Raw genomic sequence first — 12,543 nt, forward strand, 5'->3', positions numbered from 1 at the left:
ATAAATACTTCCAGGGCGCCAGTTACACAAAACTTCACGGAAACATTAAAAAACATGTTGCACATTATCACTCCGTTCACGGCAGCGTGATGCCGCTCACATAACGCACCGAAGGATGATTGACAAAAACCTCAAGCTGGGTTCATCCATTTACGTCACTCCCTGTACGGCCGTTCTGAGATCCCCGTACGCCAAAAGGTAGCGAATAACGTCAGCCGTATATTCCGTTCCGCTGTGAATGAGCCCTGCGGGGGCTTTCTTGCTGGGTTTCGGACACAGCACCACGGCATTTGTAGTCGCGCACCTTACGAGGGGGCTTGTTAGCCAACATGACTTTCCTTAATCATACTTGTATGGCCATTAGTACAAATCACCGGTTTGGAGTCCCGCATCATTAGGAGCCCTCGTCAAGCGCTGGTAAATGATATTCTGAGCGACGTTCACGGTATGGGCCCGCCCGGTGGGACCCAGCCGAGATGACCATCTTCGCCTCCACCGAAAGATGAAGCGTTTTCACGCAAAACCAAGGCCGTTCCGCGTCGTCGAACTACTTTCGCCTGCGTACAGCCAGTTGCGCTGCGCCTGGTCATTGTCTTCCTTCTCCCTTTGTCGCCGTATCTGACGCATCAAGATCGACATCACCGCCTTTCCGCGCGCGCCGGGCGGGCGAGGGGTCCCTCCGCTCGACGCGGTCGGTCGCGTCCGGCTTCGGATTTGGGCGGGAGGACTTCCGCGTGGTCAGCACGGGTTCGTGGTGGTTCAGGAGGGAGTGATCGGGACGGGTTCGTGGCGGTTCAGGAGGGGAGTGATCGGCACGGGTCCGAGGCGGTTCAGGAGGGAGTGGTCGGCACGGGTCCCAAGGCGGTTCAGAAGGGAGTGTTCGTCACTGGTCCATGGCGGTTCAAATGGCGAGGGGTCAGCACGGGTTCATGGCGGTTCAGGTGGCGAGCGCTCGGCACGGGTTCATGGAGGTTCAGGTGGCGAGTGGTCGGCACGGGTCCGTGGCGGTTCAGGTGGCGAGGGTTCGGCACGGGTTCATGGCGGTTCAGGTGGCGAGTGGTCGGCACGGGTCCGTGGCGGTTCAGGTGACGAGTGATCGGCACGGGTTCATGGCGGTTCAGGTGACGAGTGATCGGCACGGGTTCATGGCGGTTCAGGTGGCGAGGGGTCGGCACGGATTCATGGCGGTTCAGGTGGCGAGGGCTCGGTACGGGTTCATGGCGGTTCAGGTGGCGAGGGGTCGGCACGGGTTCATGGCGGTTCAGGTGGCGAGTGGTCGGCACGGGTTCATGGCGGTTCAGGTGGCGGGGGGTCGACACGGGTCCATGGCGGTTCATGTGGCGAGTGATCGGCACGGGTCCGTGGCGGCTCATGTGGTGAGGGGTCGGCACGGGTCCGCGCGCGGAGCAGCGTCGGTTTAATGCCAGCTCCTGCCGGTCAGTGCGGGCCCTCTATTGCGGCGAGCCAAGCCAGTTCAGAGCGGTGCTTCGGCCGCGCGGGGGTTGTGGGCCGAGGAGCGGCGCGGGTACAGACGCAGCCGACCCGAACAGGAGCCTTGGAGCTCCAGCAGCGGTCAGTCTGTAATCACACAACGGCCGAGATTGTCTCGACCTCCACTTACGTTTTTTAAGTGCCTGTTCCGCTCTCCCGCCCTGACGCTGAACTGAGAGCGCAGCAGTTTTGTCCATGACTCCTGGCTCGCATACACGCTGTTTTCAGCTGGTGGCAACCGCCGGCCTTCGACGAACTCCTTTCAGAATTAGCTACTGCATTCACTACCTGGGGTGTCTAAACATATGATGATTGCTAGGGAAGTCGATATTCTCAATGCGTATATGACGTCCTTTTTTCCAACGAAACTTCCGAGATACTCCCATCGCTCAGTTGCACGCAGTAGCGCTGTCAGACTTCGTTCGTGACCTTTAATGTCCCTGTTTTTGCTGTTCACTGCATGAGTGCACAGCGGAACTCCATTGCCACCGCACGCTGCCGGTACGGCCTGTTAACGAAGCGACGCTCCATCGACCAGCGGCCGCTGCTGGCTCCGCTGACTCAGACCAGCTGCTGGCTATTGGACATAGACCTGCTGCTAGCTCTGGAACTCAAGCGTGCTGTTGGCTATGGGACTCAGACCTGCGGCTGGTTGTAGGACCACTCTTTAGACTTTGAATTGATAATCGCGTGACAAGTGCCGGGATGTGAATCTATTTGACATTAGTCGTTTTCAGGAGGACTCAAGGTGCAGCAATTTTTAAAGCCTTTTAACAACTTTTTACCGATTATTTTCTAACCTCAAACCTTTAATCAACGGTTTTCAGGTAAAAGTGCTTCGCGGAGATGCAATATATATCTGAAAACGCGTAGTTTGATACAATTGCGATTAGCTTGGTCTAAGAAAGGTCATGCTTGTATGGATAGGCATGATGCTAGATCCCTTTCGCCGAAACTTTTCAAAACTTATCATAAACATTCGATGACATCTCTAACGCAGACAGGATAAAACAAAGCTCTCTATCCTGGCATTGTCCCTGTTTGTCGGTAGGTATGGAATGCATAGGTATGCAATACTTACAGAATCTATTTACAGTACTTACAGTTTGCTTACAGTTCTCAGAGCTTACAGGGCTTACATGCCTTAACGTGATCCACATACAGCTCCACTGTAAACATAAATGGGCCAGTCGGCATCCAACGCCCTTGACCGACTCACATTGCCGATTGCCAGGTATTTCCCATAGTATTTCCATTGCCTTTAGTATTTCCCTACAATTTGGGCAAACTAAATGCATGGGCCGAAAGAATGTTAATAAAGCCACCCGTTTTATATCACAATTTTTCCTTGGCATGGATGCACGCTGTTTACCTACTGCATGCTTATGGGATTGCATGATAACAATATGTTCTTTGCCAGTGTGCAGCACCCACTAAAACTTCAAAGAAATACTTCAAAAAAACTTTTACGAACTTTTCAGTGCATTAATATATCGTGAAAACGGCTAATGTCTTATTATCGTGCATGCCTGCGTAATGCACTCCTTTGTTTTATACCTCTTACCATGTACTTGACTGAAATAGACAGAAACACACTGCGTGAAACGATCCCCTATCAGCTGAACTAAGCTGAATTGACTTAGGCAGCACGCTACCCTTGCACAAAGCGAGAATTGACGCAGGAGACAGGAGACGTCGGCAAGCCATTAGAAACCGTGCTCAGTGGGACGGGGGAAAACGAGCTGACACGTGGTCACGCTCAGATAAAACGTCGGGGGGGGCAACACGATGCATATTAAGCACGATGCACGACACTCAGCCGACCACAGCTAACGACGAAAAACAAAAGTCCTATCCAAGGAAAGATCGTTGTTGGCGCCGTGGTGTGACAGAGGCGGAGACAGCGGCCACAAAATAAACAATCTGGGCCTCGAGATCGCCGCCCATTTCCGGCGATAGAGGGCGCTGACAGCCACTTCCGTGACCGGCGCCGCTGCCCGGCCAATCCGGCGCGTGTAGCGAAACTGGCGCGGCTCGCCGCTCTTCCGGGTGGTCGCCCGGTGTCAGAGGCGGCGCCCGGGGTCAGCTCGCCGCTGACCCGAAGCCAGGGGTGAATGCAGGCGCACCGACTGGCGCCGACGCGTGACGCAAGCGTCAGCGGCGGCGCGGCAAACAGCTCCCGCACCTCGCCGCCGCGCGTCGGCCGGCTTCCTCAGGGCGTGGCGCAGATGCTGCACATGGTCCCGTGGGCGATGACGCCTTCTGCGGCTGTTGGACGCCTGCCTGGAGCGACCTCGGGCGAGTATTTGGGTCATGCAATCGTGCCCTGCCCTGTCCACCTTCACCCAGCCACTTCAAGGCAAAGCGGGACAGTCACGGCGCTCGTGGGTGCGCTGTTGTTACCACTCCGGCCGCCCTGCTTTGCAACAGCGACTGAATGCAATAGTTTATCAACAGACCATGACCACTCCAGCTTATAGGTGAAGGCCATGTGCTGATTCATATGTAAAACATTTTCTTCGGCTGAGCGTAAACGGCGTTATTTGATACAATCCATTCAGAACACTTGGCCGTCCCAATCGAGACGCTTCGTGGTGAATAGCTTTATTTTTGTCGCGTGAGGGTATGCACGCCCAGATTATAAGCGCAGCGGTTGTAAGCGCTGAGGCGCCATGATCTCTGGTCCAAAGAACACCATGCGCTTAGCCAACACATTCCAGCTCCACCAGACAGCGGCATTCCGTCGGCAGCAGACTAGCCTCGTCTACTTAAGCCGTCCTCATTAAAATGATTCACACATGGAACGGCGAGCAAGATTCTGTGGGAGCAGTCCTCGGCATTGGCAAGTCGGCATGCATGCACGCCCTTCGCCGGGGGCGCCGTCTGCAGGATTCGTGTGAATCAGCCAGTCGCCAGCGACCAAGAGGGGAAGCTTGACGCCCAGCGATTCCTTCAGAGGGCCGCTCCAGCCGACAATGAACCAGAGGGAGGCTCGTCGCCCGGCGATTCCTTCAGAGGGCCGCCGTAGCTGCCGAACGGCCAGCTGTCTTGCTCTCGACTGCATTGTGCCATATGCTGCGGTCTTGTTTACATCACGGGGCAAACGTCGGCGGTCTTGTTTACATCACGGGGCAAACGTCGGCGCTGCGTTGTTTGCCCGTGATTGTTACGAGTGCGCTATCCCCTGAATGGAACACATTGGGCGCCTCCGGCCGGCCATCGTCCGGCCCGATCCCTTTGGGGACCTTCGTTGTCCGCGGGCGTCCGGAACGCGCCACCGGCAGTGCAAGTCACGCCACATGACCGACACGCGCACAGTCCTAGCGCGAATGGTTCCGCAAGTGTCTCCTGTTCGCTATCAGGTCTGAAGCGCAGATTGAAGAGCGGAATTGTCATGGACAGTTTGGAACTGCTCAGTTTGTTCAGATAGCAGTTCATTTAAGAGATTTACTTAATTATTTCAGCAACCTTTTACATGCTTCTACACATGTTACTACTCTTAGAAATTGTGCCTGCTCTCCTAACGTTCCTTTCATCTTTTGAATCTGAGGCCAGGACAGAAGGGGCGCGTAATGCCCATTTTAATAGGTCTATGGCGCGTGCACTCCGTGCGAGGACGGGCGCTCACCGAGCATAACAATCAATATATGATCATATGAGGCCCTTCCTGCCTATTACTGCTGCCCACTACGCTTGCTGCCAACCATGTTCCCGCAAAACCTTCCCACGCCGTTCGCGAAGGTTTTTTCTTACGACGTCACGCGGCAGAGCGGGGCGGTCATCCACCCACTAGCGGCGAGACGTTCCCATACCGAACAAACTGCCTCAAACACCAGTAGTAATGACGTCAGGCCTTGAAATGTCGCCGCGAGACTGTCCTCAGCTTGTGCGCTGAATGGGCAGCAACGGGAGCGGTATGTCGGCGGTCATTATCTACCTGTGTCGGCCAAACGACACCAACGCCCCCAAAACAAGTGGCTTAATTACAGAGGATCTTGTATCACACCGAAAGGGTATCATTTGTATCTGCCACCTACTCTTAAGTGGAGACCTTCCTCGCGGGACACCGGCAAGAGCATCGGCTGCAGGCCACTTTTGATTTCTACAGACCAGTGACTAGCTCTGGAGCTCACACTATGAGCTCAAATGAATTAATTAGGTTACCACGTGAGCATTATACAACTGCATGATTAAAGTTCTTGGTTAAAGGAAGAGTTCCAAGGGGTTTTAAACTGAAAAAGCAATCCTGAACATCATTTCCTGGTGTTCGCAGCCCTGCACTTCCTAATACCTTAAGCCCTTTGGTTCCTGAGCTATACGCCCGCGAAGATGTGCAGGCTATTTCGGGGACACCACTTGAAGGTCGCGCGGGTATCCACAACACCATTAAAAACGCTGTTCAAATTCTGTCTTTCTAATAGTCATGGGGCCATCAAGGCCAAACAATATGCAATTGTTGAGTCGTTCTTATCAGGTGTTCGTGAATATGATTTTCAGACATAAGGGGCGTCAAATGGCTCCCAATCGATGTTGTGCAAGGTACGATAACGTAATCAGACAACGGCGTATTGTGGGGCATTTTTATTAAAAAGACGAAATTGTGTCTAGAACGCGAAACCCAAAGTGCACTAGCATTGCTTCATTTTGAACCTTCTCTAAGTCGCAGGCCTGTTTCCAGTTCGCGAGGAGAAGCAAGGTTAGTGTGGATGTTTGCTTTTTTCCTATCATTGCCCGCCAGTAGCGGAGGTCCGCGAGGTAGTGGAGCAACGCCGGGACGGGTGAAAGCAGGTGGCCAAGTCACGACCGGGGCATGACGCATCGGATTCATCCCACTGCGGCCACATCTAATCCATACGCTGACGTAATGACCCGTATTCAGCTCTCCTACCTAGGCACAGCGCCAGAAGGCATCGTTACATCGATGAAAATCGGTGTCACCACTGCGGTGCCCCATACCGCCTTCTTCGTGATTGCGGTCAATTCCTACGCGCAGTCAGAATTTGCTTTGAATGTCTGTTGAATGTTTCAGTTAGAATTTGCTTCACTGGCAGGTTCAAGTTTTTTGCATCACGTCGCTGGTGACGGGCAGATTTGGGATTACAATTACGGATTACAATTACGGGTCGCACGTTAATTCGGGGCTAAGCTTAGGTGACTTATCTGATACTACGACAATCTTCTGCAGATTCCGGTTGGTTACAACCGCCAAAAATAGACAATTAAGACCAACAGCAGTGGGAAAAATAAGTGGACGCTGTGTCTGGCCTACAGGTACCGTATCAACCGATGACTCATCCTTAACGCGTTGATTTGGTTGATATGGGCATGGCTACAGCTTGTCATTCGTACCCTATTGTCACTGGGATAGTAACCACAGTTGACACCTCGACAATAATGTTTAAACTAAGGTATTAAAGTATTAATCAACGTTAAAGACAGCTCACAAGGTTCGCCAACATGCCTACAGAAGGCTGGCAGAGTCAAGAAATAGGCGGTCTGTCTACTCACCTGTTTATTTACGGGGATTGGGCAACACCATGCCTCTGTTTCAGCTGCTGTTTTAATCGGCAAAACCATTACATAGGCCAAGGATTGTGTTCAAACCCTCTTATTTTAGCTAAGCCTACATCTATCCTGTCTAGTCACAAAGTGGAAGGAGCACCCAAACGACAAGAATTCACGAATATTTCTTACTGGACCTGCAATTCATGACTGAGAGCCTTATGGCAAGAGAAAGAGAAATAGGGTGGGACCGAGCAGAGTTTGATATGAAGGGGCTAGAGACAAGGAGGAAAGAATGAGAAGAGAATAGGAAAGGGGAGAACGATAGCAGACATGACTATGACATTCGTGACCTCAACATGGTCAACGTGATGCCACACAGCAAAACTGAGAGAGAACGAGAAGAAAATGACGGGCTGGGCATTCCTAGAGCCGTGTAAGCTAAACCGGTTTGCTGGCGGTTAAGCCCGGGGGGCGGCGTGGCTGGCAAGGGAGGGACGCTCACTGCCTCCGCCAGTTGGCCAGGGAAGGAGGCTCACCGCCACCGCCCGCTGGCCAGGGAGGGAGGCTCACAGCTGCCGACAGCTGGCCAGGGAGGGAGGCTCACAGCCGCCGCCAACTGGCCAGGGAAGGAGGCTCACAGCTGCCGCCAGCTGGCCAGGGAGGGAGGCTCACAGCTGCCGCCAGCTGGCCAGGGAGGGATGCTCACAACTGCCGACAGCTGGCCAGGGAGGGACGCTTACTGCTGCCGCCAGCTGGCCAGGGAGGGACGCCCACCACTGCCGCCCGCTGACCAGGGAGGGACGCTTACTGCTGCCGCCAGCTGGCGACGGAGGGACGTTCACGGCTGCCGTCAGCTGGCCACGGAGGGACGCCCACCACTGCCGCCCGCTGGCCAGGGAGGGACGCTCACCACTGCCGCCAGCTGGCCAGGGAGGGACGCCCACCATTGCCGCCCGCTGGCCAGGGAGGGACGCTCGCCACTGCCGCCAGCTGGCCAGGGAGGGACGCTCACCACTGCCGCCAGCTGGCCAGGGAGGGACGCTCATCACTGCTTTCCGCTGGCCAGGGAGGGACGCTTACTGCTGCCGCCAGCTGGCGACGGAGGGACGCTCACGGTTGCTGCCAGATGGCCACGGAGGGATGCTCACGGCTGCCGCCAGCTGGCCAGGGAGGGAGGCTCACCACTGCCGCCCGCTGGTCAGGGAGGGACGCTCACCACTGCCGCCAGCTGGCCAGGGAGGGACGCCCACCACTGCCGCCCGCTGGCCAGGGAGGGACGCTCACCACTGCCGCCAGCTGGCCAGGGAGGGACGCCCACCACTGCCGCCCGCTGGCCAGGGGGGGACGCTCACCACTGCCGCCAGCTGGCCAGGAAGGGACGCCCACCACTGCCGCCCGCTGGCCAGGGGGGGACGCTCACCACTGCCGCCAGCTGGCCAGGGAGGGACGCTCACCACTGCTTTCCACTGGCCAGGGAGGGCTCACGGCTGCCGCCAGCTGGCCAGGGAGGGACGTTCACGGCTGCAGCAGCTGGCCAGGGAGGGATGCTCACAACTGCCGCCAGCTGGCCGGGGAGGGATGCTCACAGCTGCAGCCAGCTGGCCAGGGAGGGATGCTCACCACTGCTGCCAGCTGGCCAGGGAGGGATGCTCACGGCTGCAGCCAGCTGGCCAGGGAGGATGCTCACAACTGCCGCCAGCTGGCCGGGGAGGGATGCTCACAGCTGCAGCCAGCTGGCCAGGGAGGGATGCTCACCACTGCTGCCAGCTGGCCAGGGAGGGATGCTCACGGCTGCAGCCAGCTGGCCAGGGAGGGATGCTCACCACTGCTGCCAGCTGGCCAGGGAGGGATGCTCACGGCTGCAGCCAGCTGGCCAGGGAGGGATGCTCACCACTGCCGCCCGCTGGTCAGGGAGGGATGCTCACGGCTGCAGCCAGCTGGCCAGGGAGGGATGCTCACGGCTGCAGCCAGCTGGCCAGGGAGGGATGCTCACCACTGCTGCCAGCTGGCCAGGGAGGGATGCTCACGGCTGCAGCCAGCTGGCCAGGGAGGGATGCTCACGGCTGCAGCCAGCTGGCCAGGGGGACGCTTACGGCTGCCGCCAGCTGACGACAGGCGCTGATGGGGCGCCGGCTGGCACGGCAGATGTCCCATCACGGGGGCGAGTCAGCTGGCCCAGAGACCCCTCTCTCTGCTATTCGTTTAGTCTCAGAAGAAAGATCAGCTAAACGGAACCTTCACAATTCGTCTGGAATTACACCAACAAAGTTATTATCTACCGGGGTTTTGCAAGTAGCATGTACTTTTTCCCTTGTCAGTATGCACATATTTGTGCGTTTGTACGCATCTGAGGTGACATCCAACGGCTTGCTTACTGCCTGCTGAATGGGATTTCCCAAGCGATGTGTTTACTCAGGCTAGCTTGCGTACATGGAAGTTCTGTTGGCCAATATGCACAAATCAGAAGATGGACATCGCACGCAACATGCACGCACCATGGATTACAAAGTGCTGCTCTCGATCAACGTGAGAGAAACGGGGTGGACAACATTTTGTCGACAACTACCTAAGGCCTCTTAAAATGTCCCATGAACGGTTTGCAACGCAGCAATTTTGATTGGGTGCATACATGCACATAATTAGACTTCCGCATATCTTCGAAGTAGCCTTGCGGTTGTGTTTAGATGCATGCATGCACTTCATTAGCCTTCCAGAAGTAGACACACGTTTGCACCACGTAATTCACACCATACGGCATGTAAGTGCAGCAATAATATGTTGTTGCCCGAAAACCGGGGCCATGAATACGGCGCCAGTGCCCGCCTCGCTCAGAAACCAGGGCCGTAAACACGGTATCAGAGTCCCGTCTCGCTCGGAGACCAGTGCCCCGAACACGGCGTCAGCGCCCTCCTCGCTCAGAAACCAGGGCCGTAAACACGGTATCAGAGTCCCGTCTCGCTCGGAGACCAGGGCCATTAACACGGTATCAGAGTCCCGCCTCGCCCGGAGACGAGGGCCGTGAACACGGCGTCAGCGTCCCGTCTCGCTCGGTGACGAGGGCCGTGAACACGGCGTCAGCGTCCCGTCTCGCTCGGTGACGAGGGCCGTGAACACGGCGTCAGCGCCCACCTCGCTCAGAGACCAGGGCCATAAACACGGCATCGGCGTCCCGTCTCACTCAGAGACTAGGGCTATAAATACGGTATCAGAATCCCGTCTCGCTCGGAGACCAGAGCCGTGAGCTCGGCGTCAGCGTCCCGCCTAAGCCCAGAGCCCAGGACCATGAACACGATACTGTATGCGATCCAGTGGAAGGAGACCAAAACACTCGAAGGACAGGTGCATCATGTACCTGCTGCAACATCTGCTGCCGTACTTGCTGCCGTACCTGCTGTAAAGTCCATGCTGCTGTGGTAATCACGCATGGCTGTCAGGCCGCGACAGAGCTAGGATAGCCAGAGCGGCACCAGAGATACGAGGAAGATGCTGTACTCGCATCCGCCTAAAGCACTTCTGGATCAGTTGCTGGCAACATAGAACTGGGTACAATTGGGTACCAGCTCATAACTTCGTGTTGAATGACGGCCCCTTTAAATCCGCCAACCGCAATATGCTGTGCTGAGACGCGAATGTCACGAGAACGGAAATGGTTCTCGTCAACATGCGATGCTTGTGTCCTTCACAGCGCTACCTGAGGAAGCATTTATGCCGCCCTGCTTGAACACAGTTTCTTAATTACGCTGGTTCCCAGCTTTTCTAACGTGTTACACCTCATTGCTGATGTCGTAAAGCACGCAACCCCGCACAAAGTTGCAAGTCATCAGACCCACAACTCGACTTAGCTCCTTGCAATGAACAATCACACTTAACTAAATGGATGAGACGAGAACTCGAGCGCAGAATGTGATGATGCTCGACAGGGAAGGCCATGGAAATGGTGCTCTCTTTCGCAAGTCCTGTCCTTGACCACAAACACGGTACTTCAAAATCAGTTATCACCGGCGCAACTTGGGGCGGTTAGAACCAACGTCTGTCGGCCTATTTACACGCGGCCTTATCTCTGGAGAGCACCTACCGCATTCACCGGAGCCTCTTCCGTCCAGGAAGTGACTCTTTATCGCCATTAGCAGCTATCGACCTCTTGTTCCCGTGCGCGCAACTGATGGCCGCCGTCACGTGGGACTTCAGTGGGGACCACAAGGAAATCACGTCCAATCGCGGCGGAGTTCAACATCTCGCAGGCAGACGCCGTCTGCAGAGAATCGCTGCACAAGCTCACGTGGCCTTTCCCCAGCTATATATCTGAGGCGGAACCCGTGGGAGTTGTGCAATGTTGAGCAAGCTCTGCACGTCTCCAAAATTGACCCGAACCCTCCTATAGGTGGCCCCACACGGTACACACCATACCACCGGATTCGACGGGCGCCAACCATGACACGATCATCCTTGAGACGCCGGGTGTCCGTCCTACTGCACGTGCTCACAGCACAGAGCCGATACGGTACGGGCACATTGCGGACAAGCCCCTCCAGTCCTGCTCATAGCCAGCGTGACCCCTCCCCCAGCGGCGCGTGAGGTCCTCAGGTGTCACGGGCCTTCTCACCGTACCATACGAGCGTGTTCCCCTGAGGCGCTCACCACATCCAGTCACTCACTTGTGCTCACCCACATCCAGTCATCCACGTAGGAGTCCGGCCCGGCGGCGGGCCCTCGTGTAGCCTTAAATCACGTCAGCCACGCGAGTACGTCAGCTGCACCAGGGGTAGAAACGTCCAACTCGCGCTGTAAGCTGCGGTGATAAGGGTGCAACTTCCTATCCTCAGGACGCTCGGGGCTCCTCCCGACTCACTCGGCCAGGAGTCAAATGTCGTGCGCCCGGGCCGGGCGTGCTCCCGGCCGGGGTGACCCAAATCCCGACAGCCCGACCGTCGGCGGCCCGGCGGCGCGCGCCGGCGCGCGCCGCCGGGCCGCCGCCCGCGGTGCATCAGCCGCAGCTGACCGAGCCGCTTCCGGCGCGGCCGACTGCACGGGTACACGACCTCTGCCGCGAGCCGGCCGGCCGGCCGGCGCGGGCCGGGCCGGCCCGGCTGACCCGGGTCCGTATCTGGGCCGCCGGTCGGCGCCCCGTGGCCACTCACCTCTTGTCGGCGGTCCAGCGGCCGGCCGCCGCTCCGTGACCTCGCACCGCCGGCACGCACGCCCTGCTCACGCACACGCACGGAAAGCGTCCGTCTCCAGATAGCCCGCACGGACGCGCACCGCACCGCCCCGACACCGACAATCGGAGACGACACTCCGCAGCCGCACTCCACCTGCCTGCCACTCCTGCCGAGGCAAGTCAACCAAGGCAACGGTACCGCTGGCGGCTGGGCCGGCCGGGCGGCGAGCGGCGCGCTCTTGGCGGACTGTTAAGTTGGCGCCCGAACGTCGAGAAAGAGGGCGGAGGCGGCGGCGAGAAGGTGAATTGATTCTGTTTGGGCGGCCGCAGAGCCAAGGTTGAGCCAGGCCGGTGAGAGGAGACGGGGTGAGCTGATGAGGGCGGTGGAC

General features: G+C 57.0%; 1 protein-coding gene across 1 annotated transcript in view; it reads right to left on the reverse strand.

The window, feature by feature from the left end:
• The window catches only part of LOC119098059 (pleckstrin homology domain-containing family G member 5), a gene marked incomplete in the record, with an annotated part of 243,696 nt that extends 231,368 nt beyond the window's left edge, over positions 1-12,328 (reverse strand). Inside the window, 1 exon segment of the mRNA XM_037220987.1 lies at positions 12,135-12,328.
• Between the last annotated feature and the right edge of the window lie 215 nt (positions 12,329-12,543).

This window comes from Pollicipes pollicipes, unplaced genomic scaffold (assembly GCF_011947565.3).
Source record: "Pollicipes pollicipes isolate AB1234 unplaced genomic scaffold, Ppol_2.1 Scaffold_4740;HRSCAF=5597_pilon_pilon_pilon, whole genome shotgun sequence".
Classification (NCBI taxonomy): Eukaryota; Metazoa; Arthropoda; class Thecostraca; order Pollicipedomorpha; family Pollicipedidae; genus Pollicipes; species Pollicipes pollicipes.